Below are 16,067 nucleotides of genomic sequence, written 5' to 3'. Positions count from 1 at the left end.
TGGACTTTCTAGCAAAACCTAGGAATATTGACTTCCTAGCAATTTGGATTTGGGTGGAATGAGCAGAATGGGAACAGGAGAAGAGAAGTCAAGGGGGAAATATACTCATGTATAAGTCACACGTGGAGGGGGTTGTGAAGTCATTATTGCTTCAGGGTGTGCAAACTGTAATTATTTTTTAGGATCTTGATTTGCCCAGCGAGCATTTCTCAAGGTTGCTGCTCCGAGTATGGAGCATGACGTCTTTGCTGTTGGGGGTGGAGGGTGGGTTGTCCAGCCTGGTCTGACACACGTTAAATCATTTAAAGGGGGCCTAGGGTAGGATCTGGTTTCTCCACGTGCTCAGCTGCAGTCAGCTCTGCATGTAGCATGGACAAATGACTCAGAAGATTAAGACAATGGAGTTAAAATGAAGGAGAGACACGTTTCCTCTCTCTGTTCCTAGGTTTTCTCTAATGCTTGGCTCATATGGCAATAAATCACGTAAAGGCTGAACGAGTTATTGGTTGTTAAACACCCTCTTTGCTCTCCTTAACTCTGCTCAAAACAGGCAGCACTGTCTGATCCAAACTCTCAAAGTTCTTTCTTAGCTTCCTTCTTTCTACCTTGTGACCCCTAAACTGAATCCTGTCTCTACCACGTTCCTTCCATGTGTTCAGACAACACGCTCTTCTTGATTCAGTTCTTCATACCCCATCAGCTGCAACCTTCAGTCAATAATGATCGTTCCAGAGAATAGTTTCCAAAGGTCACATGAAGCATGCCCCTTCTGTGTCCTGAGAATATTTTCCATCCCCAAAGGGCCTTTCTCGATAATGAGGAAGGTCAAACTGGGGCAGCCCACAGGAAGAAGTCCTTAGAAAGGAAATCTATGGCAATAAGCCATCCTGATCTGGGATATTTTTTAGGCTAATTATTTAAAGAGAACTGTGAAGAACTTGGAAGACAATGAAAATGCTTGGTGTTTCAAGAGCACGCTGAAACTATTTGCAGAGTCTATGTATGGGGAGACTTTAAAACGACATGGTAGGGAATCAAATTGGCAGTAAAATTTTGCAATGTAGAGAGCCTATTCTTTCACAACATTGACAAATGAATATAACATATGTGCTGTCGTAGCAGACATCACTAATCAATCATAACATTATTTCCTCTCCTGCACCTTTGCCAACAGCAGACATCACAAATCAATCACAGTATTATTTCCTACCGAGCTCCAAGAGGTCTTTTAATCCTCCCTGCTATCTGGGTAGCTATATGCTAATAAATTTTATTGAACCTTGGATCAAAACTCATTTGCCACACCTACTTCAATGGAGAGATCACTCAGTTCAGCATCAACCCACCTGAATTTGAGTCACCAGTTTAAAAAAAAAATGACTCATCAATCTCAGTTTCCCTTTCTACAATTAAAAGAACAAAACAACAACAGCACACCCCCACAAATAAACAATGCTTATCACAGAGACCAAGGCAATGATTAAGTAAATACTTAAAATATAAGAAAGCAAATGAGAGCCACACATGGATTTGAGGTAGCACAAGTACATTGTGCTACCATCATAGAATGCACATCTCTCAGTTTCGTTCTTGCTTTTCTTAACATCCTCACTGGAGGCAGATGGAGAGCAGTTGGCCTCTCCCTTGTCTCTCACATCAACCTCACATTCTTAGAGCTCATGAAATCTCTTATGTTGTTGCCCTGGGAGAGCAGAATTAATGCATGATGTAGCGACCTGAGTGAGCAGTGTTCTGAAAGACACACTGTATAGGTTCTTACAGCTATGTGTTAACCCCAGGCTTGCCTTATCGTTCTGCCGGTCCAGAAACACATCTATTGTGACCAAGAAGAGCTAATGGTGTGACTCACTTTTGTGATGCTTGTATTGGTAGAGAACACCATGATCTGATAAGGCATTTGGACAGGAGGACAGGCTTCTCCAGAAGAAGGGTCACTGCCATTCACTATAGTCCTGGGTCAGAATTATTGGACGTGGTCTGTTGGATCCCAAACATGATTCTCTAAGGTAATGGGACTGGGACTGGACCTGCTTCCCCAAGCAAGCAGTCATTTCCATAGCAGCAAACTCAGAGGGCACACTTCAAACAATCCAAACCCTCACACATTCTGAGGCTAAGTACCTTCGAGCCCCTGTCGCAGTAGATGGCTTTCTGCATTTCACTCCGTCTGTCGGCGTCTATTTTCTATGTTTTCTAGTGTCTGATTTTCTATTGCTATGAAGAAGCACTATGATCATGAAAAGTTTTCTTATAAAGGAAAACATTTCATTGCAGCCGGCATACAGTTCAGTCAGAGGTTTAGTTCATTATTGTCATGATGAGAAGCATGGCAGCATGTAGACAGAAATGGTGCTAGAGAAGGAGCTGAGAATCCTCAGGGAGCAGGAGACTGTGTGCCATACTGGTCATAGCTTGAGTACATAAGACCTCAAAGCCCACCCCAACAGTGACTCACTTCCTCCAACAAGGCCATACCTACTCCAATAAGGCTATATCTCCTAGTAGAGCCACTCCCTATGGGCCAAGCATTCAAACACAAGAGTCCATGGAAACCATTCGTATTTAAACCACCACTGTCAGTTATCTTCACCTTCACCGTGTCCTACAGACTCACAGTGAAAGTGTGGGGGGAACTAAGAGGATTTCTTCCACATGGGTTCTCTCAGGTTTTCCTCTTTACATCCTTTCTTTTGGGTAGAGACACACTTTCCAAAGGTCATTCAAGGACTTTGTCCCCTTCCTTCTGGCACGAGAGAGGTGAGACCCAGTCAACCACATGAGCATAAAATTCCATTTAATCAAGCAGATACATACTCATTGCCTAAATGTATGCTGCATGATGTTGAGATATTGGTAGATATTAGCAGAGCCCCTGCTGTTATGTAGTTTAGGATACTCATGAGGGATAAACAAATACACCAAGGACAAGCTGAAATTAGAAGAATTAACAAAAGGTCACCCAAAGTGGGCAGAGCTTGAGAATGTAGCTCAGTTGGTAGAGCATTTGTCTAGCATGCAGGAAGCCCTGGGTTCAATGAATAGCACCACATAAAAACCAGCTATGATGGAACACGTCTATAATCCCAGCGCTTGGGAGTTAGAGATAGAAGGATCCAAAGTTCAAGGTCATCCTAGGCTACGTAGTTTTAGGCCAGCCTGGACTATATAAGACTTCATCTTTAGAAAAAAAGAAAAAAGAAAAGAGCAGAAGCCTGGGACAGGTAAAATGAACAACCTCCCCGAATGCTGAAGGCTGGTAGGATGAAACTGTGAGGGATAGACTTGGGTAGAGGCCTCGTGCAGAGGCTGAGTCTTAGAGGAGGGGACTCTGGTACCAACAGGCACTAAGAAAAGTCTACTGTGGTGTCTTGGCCAATTTGTAGAACATTTTGACCAAATGTATGCATGGCTCCCTAATAGCACAATCAAGGTAATGTCACCTTGCTTTGAGACCTTACTCACATGGCTGCCTGTCTCTGGGCCTCCAGTTTCTTATATATAAAGATTAAGAAGTTGAGTGAGCCATTTCTAGGTCTCTGACTTTGTAAGAATCGTGGAAAGCTGACAGAAGTATTGTTTTTAAAATTATATTTATTTAAATATTTCTCTAAAAATGGAATGTGAAAAATTGTATCTGCCGTCAACGAAAATAGAAGTCAGGGGGCTGATAGTGGGCTCAGCCAGAGCCGGGCTTGATCTGTCTTCTGTACTGGCTCAGTACCCAGGCTTTACCACAGTGTAGGGCTCTGCAGCGGGATGTGCGGGTGCTGCTTCCCATGAGGAGGACAGAGAAGATTCTGTATTGTAGCAGCTTAGAGTCTGAGCCTGGGGAGGGGGGAGTGGGCAGCTTTTGCTGGCTGCTGTGCTGTGCTGCTTTAGGAAAGTGGAGGGAGAGACTCAAGGCTGGGGAGGGGCCCATGGCGCAGACGCTTTGCTTACTGAAACCACCACAGGACAAGGTTGCTTTAGCAAACAGGTTCCTGAGCCCCATCCTGGTTAACCAGCGAGTGATCCAGGGGGACCTTGAGAATCTGTTCTATTAACTGTTCCAAAGGACTGCAGTTCGAGGCCAAGTTTACAAGTGCTAGATCTAAAGCTAATTCTCATGCTCCAGCTTGCTTGCCTTTTAATGAATTTATATACATTCATTTAATACTACGAAACAATTCTTGTTCCATGAATTTACTAAGTACCCTGTGTGTCAGATGCTGGTCTATACATCCTTGGTATGAAATAGATGTGGAAAATGCAAGCCAGACCATGTGAGGATATTGATTTCTGAGCACCGAGACCACCCACTGCCTGGCTAGGAAGGGAAATGTTCACATAGGAATTGAAAGCATCAGTTCAGCATTTACTTACAATTCACACTTTACAGTTGAGATGGAGAGGGATTCCTGAAATGCGAACTTAGACTGAGAGAGATGCATCCTGATGTTCCAGTATACATTTCTTTGACATAGTTCAGGACTTCTCTGTACTCCACAGCAAGTGAAAAGAAATCCCTTCACTCCAAAGTGGTGGAGCCCGAAGCTAGAAAGATCCAATGTAGGCTAGAGTCCTGTGGGACAGCTTTTGGAAGTGCAAGGTTCAGCAAGGGACTCTGGCTGTGGCCATAACCAGAAACAAGGCCATAACCAGAAACAAGGCAGGTAACACTGTTTTAATCCACACCAACTCTGCGGCTGAGGACAGCTTCCAAGTCTGTGTTGTGAGATAACTCCACCTGGGAGCATGTGTTTCTTATTTAACATGTTTCATGATGCAAAGAGAAGGCAAACTTATTCCTTAGAAGAACACCAGCACGAAACAGAGTCCTGAGGCAGGATGCCAACTTAGTGAAAAGGACTCTTGCTTCTTGAAGGCACACTGCAGCGCACAGTAGGCACACTGGGCATATGCCGTGAAATACATCCCTTTGTCTTTAGAACTGCTGCTGACTTCGTGGTTGCCAACTCTGAGGATTACGGAGATCAGGATCCACTTGTGGCTTGACTATTGGTTATGATGGTACAACAAGCCCTTGAGTCCAGCCAACCTCCCACCCCTGCACTGTGCTGCTCAATTGCTGGAACTGTGTTTCATGCCAGTGATCTCACTCAGGCTGCTCTGTCAAGGATGCCCCAGTAGCAGCTGCTGCTGCAGCAAAGACTTGGCAAGGATCACAGAAGAGCATCTGTATCCATCCAATAGGACCCATACTGCAGGGGGCATATGTTCAAGAAACATTCCCAACAGAAACTTCTCTTTTTAGCTCCACACTGAGTCTCAGAGACCTGTAAACCTTATAACCCAAGCTTATAGACAGATCCTAGCCCCTCGGCTATCCTTACACCTGGGCCCCTTGGAAGAGTCAAGGTAGGATGACCAAATGTAGGATCCATCAGGGGGCCCTGGGTATCATGAAGCACCCTGGTGGAAAAACAGCTGTGTATCCTGCCCCAGCCAGTGAACAGCAGAATAGAACAAGGCCTTGTCCTGTTCCAGCAGTGTTGACTTTTAAAGCCAGCCTGTAAGCATAAAGATAAAAGAATGTCCTCCAAGCCCAAAGAGTGTCTTTACGACAGGTACCTGTCATCTTGTAACTCTTCTGAAAAATTCTCCTCCTAATCCAAACTTCTCAGACCATCCACTCATTCCAGCAGCCTGCATGCATGCACGCACACACACACACACACACACACACACACACACACACATGGGCAGGGTGGGGAGAACAGACAGGAGAGAAGTGGGAAATGGAACTCAATCTACTCAAATGTTCGGAAGGATTGTCTCCAGATCATACTGCCCACTGACCCAAATACTGCTTGCATTTGCCAGGGGACGGGGTAGTCTTCCTTTGTGGGTAAAAGTTTTCTGCTTACACTTGAACATGGAAATGCCTCTGCTTCAAAAAGAACAGGCCAGAAATGCCACAGGTTAGGTTTTCCCGGGGAAATGGACTGACTGGGACTGATTGTAGAGCCTGAATTCTTAAGAGCTTATAGGCTTTGTTTGTAGGGGGTATTAGGGGGCACGGAGAGCACCAGCAATCTGCCACCCCTAGAAACACTCTACCCTAGGAACATTCCACACTCTTTGGCTCTCTGGGAAAAGGGTCATCCTAGGACTGGAGTTTCTGTCACCTCTACGAGACCTTTGCCTGCCCTCCCCTCCCCCAAAAGTCAAGATGGAAAACACAGAACTGTATTTTAAAAAAAAAAAAAAACAGTGGTTCCTCCAAACTTAGACATCTCAGTGGCTGAGAGGAAAATGCCTTTAGAGGGCTGTTTATTCCTCCTGTTCCATTTCCCTGTTCCTAGGAGAAGCTCCCTGGGGGTTGGGGGTCACCATTGGTATGTTGATTGATGACATGGTTATGACATAATTATTATAAAAAGAACACAAACTTAGAAAGAAAAAGCACAGGTGGGCATTTTTATTTAACTGGGAACACAAACCCATTCTGCCTCCACTGTTCCCTGGCTGTGTGATCTCAGGCATTTCACATTAGTTGCCAGGCCTCACTTTCTCCAGTTGTAAAATGAAGACTGAGGGGACTCCATGATACCCAAATGTCTCCGAGTGCTAACTGCCGCCATATTTCAGAGCATGTATTTAGGACATCCTTCAGATGGGTGTGAGCTTGTTCTACCCTGGAGGGTCTGTCTTTGGTAGGGCTCTGGGCACCACGATAGCAGTGCGTGCCTATGAGGGGCGTAGAGAGGTGGAATTCCCAATTTGCTGCTTTCTTTTCCCAGGTCTTGGCCAAATGCCAGGTTTTTGCTGTCTCCCTCCTCACATGATCTCCTCTGAAGAGATTCTCTTGATGCTCCCTGCTAGACTTGTCCAATAACCTTCCTTCTTTCAAACCTCCATGTGATGAGCATCCATCCTCGAACTCCATGATTAAGGATGAGGTGACTCCACAGTTCTGTCAGGCTTCCCAGAGTGAGCAATGCGATGCAGCAGCAAAAGGACCTCTTCCTCTCTGCCGCCTTCCCTGCAGCTCCCCCCTCCTCCCTCCTCCCTTCTCCCTCCTCCCTCAGCCCACCCCTCCTCCATAAATATTCTTTTGCCCCATCACTGCTCCCCAGCTTCATCCTGCTCTATACTCCAAACACTCTTGAATGTGTGTCACTTTTACTCCCTGACACTCTCAAAAATAATAGGACAACCCTGTCATGGTCCCAGTGTATGGGACCCCAGATGTCTCTTCTGCTGAGATACCACTCTTGGAATAATCTGGTCTTTGTCTTTGCTTTTGTTTTGTTTTGTTTTGTTTTTAACTCTCAGATGAACTTACCTGTTTCCTTAAATCTGGCTTCAATTAATATGATCACAATCTTTTCCATAACAACAACCCTACTTTGATTTGGTCATGTGACTCATGTGTATATGTATATATATGCGCAATATGATCAAAGAGAGACACTTTGGGTCATGTTTATAATTGCCAGTTTTATCTCTCTAAGTCAATATTTCAGTGCATCTCACCTAAACTGTCTTCCTTTTAGGGAGACTCAGGGACTTTTTATTTTTTTAAGTATGCTTGCTTAACTCCAGACCAAACACTGGTGATATTCTAGGAACAGACTTCTATGCCTATCACAGTTCCCACTCGTGGAATGAACCTGTGATGGAGGAGAATTTGAGTATCTATTTCAGGCATCCTTGGCCAATACCACATAGTGTATTCACCTCTGTCCTTAGTAAATCATTTGTATTTTGTGGATGGGGGCTGGGGGAAGAGGTGAGGTAGCCAGCGAAAGTTTTGTGACTAGATGCCGTTAGCAGCTCAGGGTTCTAAACTCAAAGGTGGTTAACTTGGTAGTGTCTCTGTGTGAGTGAAGATCTCCCGAGTCTGTTGGCCATGCTGGGATGCAGAGACTCAGTGACAAAGGAGTCCCCAACGTTAACACTCATCTCTGAGATGGAAATGGATGGCACATCAACAGAGAAGTGTGTGACCACCCATTTTGTAAGTCTCTAACAGACAATTCCATCAAGCCATGGTTTTTAACTACTGGGGCAAGGCACTTAAGAGAAATAAAAGTATTCTGTGATGTTTAAAATTTTAACTCTGCTCATTGAAAGCCAAAGCTTGGAGGCTGGAGAGATGGCTCAGCGGTTGAGAGCATTAACTGCTCTTCCGAAGGTCCTGAGTTCTAATCCCAACAACCACATGGTGGCTCACAACCATCTCTAATGAGATCTGATGCCCTCTTCTGGTGTGTCTGAAGACAGCTACAGTGTACTTACATATAAAAAAAGAAATAAATTTTAAAAAGAAAGCCAAAGTCTGGGAGATCATAGCATCGTGACACGAGAGCCATTCTTCCAACCAGCAGGCTGAAAAGGAAGGTTGGAGCCACAGCAGCAGAGCATGAGCCATGTTCTATGTGAAGAGCAGAAGTTGCAAAGTCACAGAACTGCACTGGAGGTTTTTTTAGGAATCCCAATCACCACAATATGGTCTATGGTTCTGTAAGGCAAAGGGAAGGCCATAATGCATATAGCTTAACTGAGAAACTTGACACCTTCCCTTAACTATCTGCAAACACGCTTTTGTAATTAATCTAGAATTAATCCCTATCAATAAAACAAAATTTAGAAAGTTTTTTTTATTCTTTTCTTTCAAAAACTTATTTATTTTATGTATATGAGCACAGAAGAGGGCAAACAGATCCACCACACCATCTATTACAGATGGTTGTGAGCCACGGTGTGGTTGCTGGGAATTGAACTTAGGACCTCTGGAAGAACAGTTAGTGCTCTTAACCACTGAGCCAGCTATACAAGGTATTTTTATGCTAACAAATCTGGCTGAGTGTGTCTCTCGTGCACTTTTTGAGACAATATAAAAATAACCATTGAGTCATGTGTTGTTATTACATAAGCATTATAAAATTCTTCTAATTACCCTCACCTTATCACCTTCCTCCTTCCTCCTTGCCCCTCTGCCCCTCCTCGCACTTACATCTTTTTTGCTGTTTTGTAACCCACTGAGTTTAACCTTGACCCTGGGTTTAGAAATACCATGTGCCTTTTAACATTTAAGCGTTTTATTTTGGGAAGAGCTTGGGCTTACAGCCGCCTTGTGTTCCTGGTGACCCCTGCCTTTGAGTTAGTGAGACTTCATCTTATTAAAACAAAACAACAGCAAATGGTCCTTGCTTCCTGCCTGCTGCAAATAGTTGTTTTAAGAGACCTCTGGTGTAGAGTCTTCCATAGGGAGAACGGTAGGCTCTGGATTCTTCTCCTGAAATAGGAAGACAGGAGTTTGCTCTCTCTTTCCCCACTGAGGGCACGAAGCTGGAATTACTGCCATAAACTCCAGGGGGAATGTCTAGTGTATTCCAGGTTACATGACAAGAAGACAACTCCTCATGCCGATGCCTAATTCCCAAATCCTGTGTCACGGTTCAGACTCCAAAGCAAAAGCAGGGGCATGTGGGTTCCAGAGCATTCTGTTGCTGTGTACCCAGAGCCACCTCATCTTCCATGGTAGCTGGGTACAGCCAGGCCCATTCTTCCTTTCTATTCCCTGAGCCAAGGTTCCCCTGCCTTATCTCAGGTCTGAGAGACAAGTCCAGCCTTTCATGGCATTCAGTATTGTCCTTCCTTCCTCTCGGCCCCTTGTGAGCTATACTTGTCAGAATTGTGAGCCCGCAAGACAGAGCACCTTGTTGACCTGTGAGGGCCAAGTACATCATGAACATATGCCACCCAGCCGTGCAATTCCATTACAATGAATGGATCGTGGTTTGAGTCTGCAACCCAGATGACGTCTGATAACATCTATTATTTTGGAATACAAAATGCGTGTCTTTCAACCGCTGATATTCCCAGCAGCACACCAGCTTGCAGTTCCTGCTCTAGCGTCTTTCCTTCTCTACCTTTCCCTTTGGTAACACAAGTTCCAATTCAAGTTCCTCAACACCCCAGTCTCCTTTCCTCTCCCTTAGTACCATATCTTTGGGTAAACATGTAACTAGTTTAATTGTCTGCAGTATAATTGATGCCAACAAACTTGAACTCACTGGCTGTGAGGGTCCTCTAGCTCCACACATTCCTCTGGCTTTTATAGACTGTTTCATGGTCTATCAATGAGGAACAGACACCCTTTCGAAACAGCCGTGCACAGGGAAGGGGAGCCATGGGTTCAGATTTCTCTTCATGTCACTGAGTAGTGAGCCTCTGACATATCACGTTCTTTTTTTGGACCTCGGTTTGCTCACCTAACACATAGCAGACCTGCATGAGTTTGGGGAACTCTAACAGCATATGATAATCAAATGTAGAGAGTATTGCTAAAATGTGTTGTGTTGAGGAGGGTTTTCATCATGAAGCCTCTGTGAAAAGAGTGAGGAAAAACACTGATGCAGTGGACAGGGACTATCCTTTAGCAAGGCCTCTCAGAAGTATCGTCCTCTCAGTCCACTGTGGGTCACCCTATCTCTTTTTGTGGTCTTGAGGAGCTCTTCTCTAGGAACAAGGCAGGAGCTGCAACTGGAGGTGGTGAAGAACAGTGTGTTCCCATGGAGAGGGATGGACAGAGGCCTGACTTGGTTCACAGCTTTCGTTGTGTGTAGAATTCAAAGCTTGATTTTTCCCTAGTAGGGAGCAGAAAGTGGGTTTTGGGCATCTGGAGGTCTGCCCTCTGGGCTGGGTTTGGGAGAGAGGAGAATCAGATCACTGACACAGTGTGTAGCCTCTGCAAGGGTGACTCAGGGATGCCTTGTACCAGACCTGAAGACCCTGGGATGTCCACATTGTCTGTTTACCTGGCTCCATTTTGATAAGTGTGACACCTGAGATCCTGGCCAAGAGAAGTGTATTTGCCTAGTGGGAAGGTTGCTATGTCAACATAGAGAGGTCTTAGAAAAGGAGTGGTCTTATAAAGTGCATTAGAGGCAACAATGTGGAGTTCCTATGTGCAGACATACTGTCCTGGAATAGCTAAGAGTCCCAGGGCTCTGTTGGATGAAGTTCATATGTAGTGAGAAGGGGTGTGCGTGAAGAGACCTGTAGTGAGTGTTTAGAAACCATGTGGGTCAGAGGATGGCAAATTTAGTTCACTTAACTTTCCCAAGATTCAGTGTTTGTAAAAGTGAGGACAATCTTTTTCTTTATATTTCTTGGGCTATTGTGGAGATTGATTTGAAAATATACAGCAAAGAGATCGGAAATGATCATGTCATAGTGACTCTTCTGTCACTGTGACACAATACCATGACCAAGGCAACTTTTTGCTTATGGCTCCAGAAGGATAAGAGGCCACCATGGTGGAATGCATGGCAGCAGGCAGCAGGCACAGTAGCAGGGCCAGGGAGCTGAGCACTTACAACCACAAGCGCAGAGGTGGAAGCAGAATGGATGTGGGATGAGACTACAAGTGCTCAAATACAGTTAAGTGGGAGATATGTGCAAGGAAATGCATGATTATAAACTGTGGGGAAGTTCTTGGGGAGGCCATGTATGTGCAGGGTCAGAGGGACAAGAGAAGTTATCCAGGGACGGTGGGACAGAAAGGATGTTCCAGAAGTCAGAATACACAGAACTTTACCAAGATGAGCAGGCACAGGCTGTGGTTGGAGAACTCAGCATCCCCATTGTAGCTGCTGTGTGCAGGATGAGAAACTGGCCAGAGATAGATAGACAAAGCTGGAGAGTGGCTTAGTGAAGGGCCCTGAGCCATTCTGAGAAATGTTGGCTTCTTCGTAAAGGTTACAAAGGAGAAACAAAATTTCCCTAGCTGAAAAGTATGGGATTTAGTTTATCTTTACAATGATCATTCCATTCCAGTGTGCAGGAAAACATAATAGGGAAGCTAGGAGAAGGCAGAGTATGGTCCCGGAAGCCACTGGAAAGCATCGATGGAATTCAGACAAGAGAAAGCACGGGGTGTGGAGGAGGCTAGATTTTGTAGGAAGATGCAGAATCAACTAGAATTAAAACTAATTTATATGGGGGGGAGCATGGACAGAGAGAGGACCCCGCCATCATCTCTGCTGCTGGCCTTTCTGGAGAGAACACAGAGGAATTGTGGGAAAAGGGAGTTTGAGAGATGGTGACTTCAGCTCTGAAAGCACTGTCCTAGGGCTACTTCCAAAGCTGCCTGGGGGTGTTCTGCAGGCAGGTGCCTCTCCATCCCTGCAGCATAGGATGGAGACCTCTGCTGAGATGTGGAGGTGAAAGTTATCAACACTTAAGCAGGGAAAGGAAGACTGCGGGCTCATAGACACAAAGAGAGTGCTGGGAGTCAGCATGGAGCTAAAGCAGAGGTAAGTACTGACACTGGCAAGTTGCAGTGTTTCTTGGTCAGGCACAGGGATCTTGCTGGTGTCCTTGGAATGCTTCACTAGGAACTCTGCTGCTGGGACCTAAGAAGGAAGGTGGGGATGTTGCCTGTTCGCAAGATAGCAGGCACAGTGCTGTCCTGAGGTGCTAGCATCCGGTTGGCCTCACCAGACGAATTGCTTCATTTTTCCTTTCTTTTCTTTTTCTTCATTGGATATTTTCTTTATTTACATTTCAAATGTTATCCCCTTTCCCTGTCTCCCCTCCGGGAAATCCCCTATCCCATCCTCCCTCCCCCTGCTTCTATGAGGGTGTTCCTCCACCCACCCACCCACCCACTCCCACCTTCCCGCCCTCAATTCCCCTACACTGGGCATCTGTGGAGCCTTCATAGGACCAAGGGCCTCTCCTCCCATTGATGCTTGACAAGGCCATCCTCTGCCACATATGCAGCTGGAGCCATGTGTGCTCTTTGGTTGATGGCTTAGTCCCTGGGAACTCTGGGAGCTCTGTTGTTCTTCCTATAGGATTGCAAACCCCTTCAACTCCTTCAGTCCTTTCTCTAACTCCTCTATTGGTGACCCTATGCTCAGTCTAATGGTTGGCTGCGAGCAACCACCTCTGTATTTGTAAGGCTCTGGCAGGATCTCTCAGGAGACAGCCATATCAGGCTCCTTTCAGCATGCACTTCTCGGTATCCACAATAGTGTCTGGGTTTGGTGACTGTATATGGGATGAATCCCCAGGTTGGACAGTCTCTGGATGGCCTTTCCTTCAGCGTCTGCTCTACACTTTGTCTCCATATTTGCTCCTATGAGTGTTTTGTTCCTCTTCTAAGAAAGACCGAAGCACCCATACTTTGGTCTTCCTTTTTCTTGAGCTTAATGTGGTCTGTGAATTGTATCTTGGGTATTTGGAGCTTCTGGGCTAATATCCACTTATCAGTGAGTGCACACCATGTGTGTTCTCATTTTTGTTTCCTAAGATCAACAACACTGGAACATTATGTGCTAAGAAACAAGACCCTGCAAAGAGATGGGGGTCTTCTGCGCTGATATGGCGGTCCTAATGCAAGTGTTGGTGAGGATGGCAGTGCCACATATGAGGGAATAGGAGGCATTTGAGGCCATAAATGTCTTCATAGATCTTTGAGGGAGGAAAGAACCCCTGAGATGAGTCTGAGGTTCTCTGAAGGTTGACATACATCCTTAGTGATCCAGATCAAAGTTATTAACTGCACACCCCTTTGGTATTTGGAAAAGCTTGCTTGTTGCAGGGGCCCAGTTCCATAGCCCTGCTCACTGTTGTTGTTTTGTTTTGTCCAAAAATAAGAGCTTTATTGAAAAGTGGCCTTCAAGGAGAATGGATGGGTAGTAACTAGGGGGAAAACAAGCAGCCTGGAGCAAGAAGTATCGAACTGCTTAATTGTAATAAGAAATAGTTGGCACTGGATGCTTGGTCAGTCTGGAACTTGGGGATGCTTCTTAACTGAACATGCTGGGCCCTTTGTTCTTCTGGCCCAACAGGGTTGTCTTTAGTGTATTTTCTCAACTTGTATTTTCTCAATGTATGTTCTTGCTTTTGTTTGGTTGGTTGGTTGGTTGCTTTGGTTTGGTTTTGTTTTTAGCTCACTGGGAAGCAAGCTCTTCTTTCTGTATTCTATTGTAGGAAGGTTGAAAAGAAAGACCCAGTTAAGAAGAATAGTAACACACTATTGACCTGTTGGCCCACTTAGACATGGCCTACTGACCCTGAAAGTGAAGTTTGCCTGGTGCCAACCATTTCGTGTGCTATGCTCCTTCATCTTAGCGAGGCAAGTGTCAGCATGGAGATGTTGGAACCGCTCAGGCAGATGTGACCACAGCGTAAGGCAATGGCCAGAGTGATGGACTGTGAGAACAACTTGGGCCCTCAGTGAGCTGTGTTCAGGAAGAAATTTATTGCTTCATTGTACATGAGCAGAGAATTAAAAATAATAAATGGCCAACAAGGGAATGTCAGCCGGTAAATTATGATATCCTTTTGTAAAATTAATTTTTTAAGTTAGCATACAAAGTAATAGATTTCACTATGGCATTTCCATACATGTAAGTGATTACACTTGGTTCTTATCCATCTTCCTTTCCTGCTGCTTTCCATCCCTCATTCTCTCTTGCTGGTCTCTTTCCTTTCTCCAACTAGCTCCCCTTCTGCTTCATGTCATATGTATTCCACTGACGTTTTAAAAGTTGGTGTGTAAGTGTGTGTGTGTGAGTGTGTGTGCGCGCGTGCATGTATGTATGCGCACATACACGTATGTGTGTGTATTTTATGTATGTGCGTGGGTGATGCGGTGTTGTGTATGCTTGTATATGTGTCTCTGTATACCTGTGTGTGAGTATATGCATATGGAGCCCGAAGATTGATGTTAGATGTCTCCCTTTATCTTCTTTCACCTTATATGTTGACTTAGGGTCTCTCATTAAGGCTGAAGCCTACAGGTTTGGTGAGCAAGGCTGGCTGGCCAAAAGAGTGAAAAATAAATGAGGCAGGCAGCCAAGGGGCCAAGAATGCAGAGCACCAGGATCATCTTCTTAAGATACTGCAATTATGTTGTAATCTTAGCACTCAGAAGGCCAAGCCAGGAGAATCATGAGCTCAAGGACAGCCTGAGTTGTACAGCAAAACCTTGTCTTAGTGAAAACAAAACAAGCAAACGAAAACAAAAAACAAACAACAGATACTGAAATCCTAAGCCCTGGGTCAGATGTAGTATGGGAGAAAAGCTTCGTGAGCCAGGACCTAAAACAGTCAAGAAGGGAAAGACAAAGAACCAGAGTCAGCATGTGATGCACTAAGGGATAGCAGTCTCATGATTCAAAGATGGCAGGTGTGTGGGCGAGGGGGCAGACTTACAGGTAAGGACAGGGAAGCAGGTGGACATCTAGTCTACCCAGCAGTTTGGAGCAAATGAGGGAAAGCCATTACTTAGGAGAGTGGCAGAGGTCATGTGTTGTAGAGGACTTGACTTGGGAGTGGATGTTTATGGGCAGACTTACAGGTAAGAACAGGGAAGCAGGTGGACATCTAGTCTACCCAGCAGTTTGGAGCGAATGAGGGAAAGCCATTACTTAGGAGAGTTGCAGAGGTCATGTGTTGTAGAGGACTATCAAGTCCTTTGACTTGGGAGTGGATGTTTATGGGAATTTTCCAACAGTGACCAGAGCTGATCAGCAGTAAGTATGCTGATAGCTACGTCCTGCCTTTAGTTCAGAGCTGACCAGCAGTAAGTATGCTGATAGCTAAGTCCTGCCTTTAGTTCATTGCCTTAATTCAGAGCAGCTAAACCTCCCTCACATTGTTATTTGTACACTGGATTTTTATTTGTGGGAATTTTCTCTTTCTAAATATGTTAAATCTAAAGTCTACCTCTCATGCTGACAGATACATTTTTAATCCCAACCTTCCAGGAGGCTGAAGCAGGAAGATGCCAAGTTTAGGATCAGCTTAGGCAAAACAAACCCTATCTCATCATTAATGAATTAATGTAAAATCCTTTCTATCTCTTAAAAAGCTAAGTGAAAGATGACCCCTGACTTTCGGATGTGGAGAGATGATTGATGATATTTCTACATAGTTGACAAAAGTGTTGGGATTACCCAGGAAAGGGCATTTCATTCATTATTCATGACTACCTTAACCTTAACAAATACCTGTATATTTCTACAAAGACCTTACATTGACCTGTGTTGTTAATAAAATGGTGATAGATTGCAAAAATA

General features: G+C 44.8%; 1 protein-coding gene across 5 annotated transcripts in view; it reads left to right on the top strand.

Annotated features, from left to right (window-relative positions):
• Ntf3 (neurotrophin 3) overlaps nt 1-16,067 on the top strand; it is a 68,302-nt gene that overhangs the window by 31,858 nt on the left and 20,377 nt on the right. Inside the window, exon 1 of one of the 5 annotated variants that reach the window (XM_031383482.1) lies at nt 12,113-12,290. The exons of the other annotated variants lie outside the window; for them this stretch is intronic. The gene's annotated coding sequence lies outside the window, so the exon portion shown is untranslated. Of the gene's footprint in view, nt 1-12,112; nt 12,291-16,067 lie in introns of those variants that run through there. 5 annotated transcript variants of the gene reach the window in all.

Source organism: Mastomys coucha, unplaced genomic scaffold (genome assembly GCF_008632895.1).
Source record: "Mastomys coucha isolate ucsf_1 unplaced genomic scaffold, UCSF_Mcou_1 pScaffold20, whole genome shotgun sequence".
NCBI classification, from domain to species: Eukaryota; Metazoa; Chordata; class Mammalia; order Rodentia; family Muridae; genus Mastomys; species Mastomys coucha.
The sequence above is the reverse complement of the archived record's forward strand: the minus strand, read 5'-3'. Positions and strand labels throughout refer to the sequence as shown.